Genomic DNA, 4312 nt, shown 5'->3' on the forward strand with positions numbered 1-4312 from the left:
AACCCCCCAACACCACAGAAGATGAAAACCTGGGTGATTGGCTTTATAAAAAAAGTACATGTTAATTTGGAAGCACAATATGTATTTAAATCCTGGATCAAACTGTATGGAGTAAAGTTGATAAACGATAGGTGGATGCTCATTGAGTTGACACGTGGCAGTAACGACAAGTAGGGTATTCCGAAGACATTGGAATTGGGGACGAAAGCTTGAAAGAAAGATAACGGTTGAGAAGACATCATTCAAGGAGCGGCCGTTACAAAGAAATTTTACATTAATACTCAAACATGCAACCATCATGTGGGGTCTTTATTCATATTAAACAAGAACTTGATTTGGGATCTTGTCCTCTGAATATAGCTATAAATAGAAGAATTTGTACTCATTGTAGCCACGAAATATTTGTACACAAAAAAAGGCTAAACTTACTTTTGTTTTATTAGCATTCTTTCTATTCTATACTCTGGTCTTGTTCTTGGTTTCGGTGGAGCTCACTTCACCGCCAGACTTGTATTTTCTTCAAGTTTCCTTAATTAATTTATTTCCATTCTTAATTATTTGATATTCTTGGATTAAATTAATTCATATATTTACAAATCACGTTACAAATTCAATTATACTATTTTATGAGTAAACAAAAATAACTTTACATGTTGTCTATTTTGTTTTTAAAAAACTAGCTTCTAAAGTGAATTTGTAAACCGAGTTTTAGTAATTATGTGCATGAAAGTGGATAACCAACTCTTTTTTTTTTTGCCATCGGTGACCCAAATTATAGGCAGATTCTAGGTATTCAACTGAACTGTTTACCTAAAAAATGGTTATTACAATTTTGATTTTGTGGTTCTAAAAATACGTGATTTATTTTTATGCTAGTTGTTAGGCAATAGATGCTAAGCGTGATACTAGAAAATAAGGTAAGAACTTGAAGATAGAACCCTATGCAAACCGAGTAGCCAATAATCTGGGCCTCGAGCTAGCCTATACTGGGCCTCGAGGTCGAGCTGAAGCGTCAGGCTGTGGATAGCCGATGAAAGACTAACAGTTCTAAAAGCTTTGATGAAGGCTCTTTATGATCAATGATGACTAATAAATGAAGAACAATCAATGAAATGCAATAAATGTAATCAATGTAATAAATATAAGCAATAAAATCAAGGGAGAATATATTTAAGTTAGAGAGCATAGAATGTTCTTGTTCTTGTATTGAATATAATGTGTGCACGAAATAACAAGGGTCTCGTTTTTATAGGAGAGGGAATCCCAACATGGCACATGTATAATTATTACAATGAAACGTAGCTGGTACAACTACTTAACAGTCCGGTACAGACTGGTACTATTCTTGCAAGTGTTGTCAGCTTCCATCACGTGCCTAGGGTATTTCCCGCTCGTTCATGATAACCACCGATTTGCTGCTACCCCGAGGTAGAACATCGGGAACCCTCGGGGTCAAACCTCGAACTGTGTCTCGGGCTTTCCATATGAAGCTTTGGAATGCCGCAATGATCATAAAATCCGACTCTACAATTTTAGCCATATACAAATAGTCCCCGCGTTTCTTATAGCGAAAACGATAAGAAACAGTCTTGAATTCTTCCCTCTTCGGTATTTCCATCACGACGTTAGTTATGTCCTGCCAAGCGATTGATGTGACAAATAAGGTGCCTAAAGGTCGCATCTATACAGCCCTTGAAAAGCCTTTGAATTAATTACAACAGTTGGCTATCTTTTGGCCTGCTCCAACGTACATGCTTGGCCTCTATAAATACATCTTCCTTCGCCCCTTATTTCCCACTATATCATCAAGCCTTCAAAGAGATCTCACTTCTCTCTTGCGTATCTTCCTGATTATAATTTCTTCTTTCCTCTGAAATCCTTTGATAAGAATGGCGAAATCTTCCACCTCTATCCCTCAGGAAGATATGCCTTCCTCTTCTTCACGCTTGTCTATGGTCAAAGCAACAGGGCCCCCTCATTTTGAGGAATGCATCCCAGGATCCTTCGAAACGACCTCCGATTTCAAGGTCGGCAAGCCTTCTTCGAAGTCGGGATGATGTGAACCCATGTCCCGATATATTAGTTTAATAGCAGACGCCGAGAAGGTGAAGACTAACTGTCGCTGGGGGGACGCGGTGCTGGTGGAGATTCCTTCTCGGGCGGAGGACATAACGACATACAAGGCCGGCTTCCTTAGTGTGTATACCTATCCATTCACTCTTGGCCTGGTGGAGTCATCCTCGCCCTCAATAGACCCTGTGATCCTTAATTTTTGCGAACGATATCGAATGACCCTCGGCCAAATTCATCTGTCATTTTGGCATATTATTTATATGACCAGATACTATGCTAACATGATTGAGGGGATGCCCTTCACCCTCGATCACCCGATTAGAATGTACAATCCCCGACTATTCCGTGGGGCCTGATTAAGCTCAAATGTCGGGCCCCGAGAGCACTTTTTGCTTGTACTAACGAGGTTAGGAACAGAGAGTGGATGAGCCGTTTCATCCAAGTTAGAACCTTGGACCTGATTCTAGAGAAGAGGATGTCGTTCCCTGAAAGGTGGAACATGAAAGGTAAGTGGATACGCTATTTTAATATTCTCTTTTCCCTTTGGGTAAATCTCCCCATGAACTGACTCCCTCCGCTGATGCAGCTGCTGTGGTGTACCCCAATGCGTTTAAGGATCTCCCAGGCTAGGTTAGCCAGCTAGATTCGACTTGCACATACGTTGAGCGCATGTGGCGCGACCTGTCTAGGGCTCGATGAGAGGCCAAGGACCATGGTGAACCTTCACTTCTGCTGTAATTGAATCTCTCGAAAGAACTATCACCGATTGCTTCCTCTTTCCCGGCGTTTATATTTGCATTTGCGCAGGTCTAGGAAAGGTCTCTTTGATGAGAGAAGCACCCGTTTGGGGAAGCGGATACCCCGAAACCTAACAAAGAGGAGAAAAAGCGAAGGAGTTCATCGACTGATTCTCCGAAATCCAAGAAGGCCAAAGTGGAAAAATCTAAGGCTGATTCAGCAGCCTTAACTCCAGAAGTATAGGTAAGTCCCCGAGCTGAAGGCGAAAAAAAAGATGATTTCTTGGTAGCACCTGAGGGAGGAGAAAACCTGACCATATTGCTGAGCCGGTGGCTTCTAAATCGGGACTCGGGTTGAAGAAGCCTTCAAGGGTGTATCGGGTAATATTATCGAGCCGTTTGATGACCAAAATATTCCTCGAGCTAGGGTGCATTCGGTAGGCAGTCCGGAGGAGCCTATTTCTAAAGCTCTCCAGAAACAAGACACGGCCCCGATTGATCCAGTCGGGTTTATCGAAGTGAGCGATTCCCCTCCGAGACCAGCTCTTCCTCCGAGGGAGGTACAGGATATCCAGAATAAAGAACCTTCCGATGTGGGGGCACCTGTCGGAGATAAAGATGCGTTTGAAAGGCCTTTTGCTGCGCCTAAGAAAATCCATGAGCTTGACTCCTCCCTTATTTTCAATGAGATCAACAGGCTCTATGAACATGTAACTTTTTGCAAACTCTGCTCGGTGTCCTGACCTTCGTCTTTCTAACTTCGTTTCTTTCATGGTTCTAGGCCAAGGTGCTTTATAATCAGACCTTTGCAAGGTTTCAAGCCGAGTTAACTCGCTATGAGGGTGAGCATATGAAGCTCACCTCGGAAACCAACGAACTTAGAGCTCTGTTTTCCAAGAAAGAGGAGGAACTCTGTAGCCTTCAGAATTGTTTGGAGGCGGCATCTCGAGAGAGGAATCATCTCACTGAGCAGGTCATACGGTTTCTGTTTGTTTTTGCCCACACGCTTGCCCTACTCAGTGTTTTAACACCTTTGGGCTGATCTTTGTAGCTTGAGAAGAAAGATATCCTAATGAGGGAGGAACTCCGAGCCAGAGGCTCTGAAATTCTTGAACTCAAATAGTATGTGAGTGAGATCATCTCTGAAAGAGATACCCTCCAGAGGGAGGTGGTCTCAATCGTACATCCGCTTGATAGTGCGAGGGAGGAGAGTAACAAGTATAAAGATCTTCATACTGAGTTGGTTGCTGCGATGTTCGGGGTCAGGGCTGAAGCCGAGGCGTTTGTATCCTCATACAAAGAGGATGATGTTACTGCAAATGCTCAGGCCAGAAAGATGTCCGAGGAGGCCGAGCTGCAATTGACCCGAGCCGTGAAGCATGCCCGGTTAAAATCTCGGAGGCAGGCTCTCGAGGATATATATGTAGGGGCATTGACTTGTCTACCGATCGAGAGGGTGAAGATCTTAGAAGAGGAGGCTGTGGCCCTACTTACTTCTGAGG

The sequence above is a fragment of the Nicotiana sylvestris genome, chromosome 12, assembly GCF_000393655.2.
Source record: "Nicotiana sylvestris chromosome 12, ASM39365v2, whole genome shotgun sequence".
Classification (NCBI taxonomy): Eukaryota; Viridiplantae; Streptophyta; class Magnoliopsida; order Solanales; family Solanaceae; genus Nicotiana; species Nicotiana sylvestris.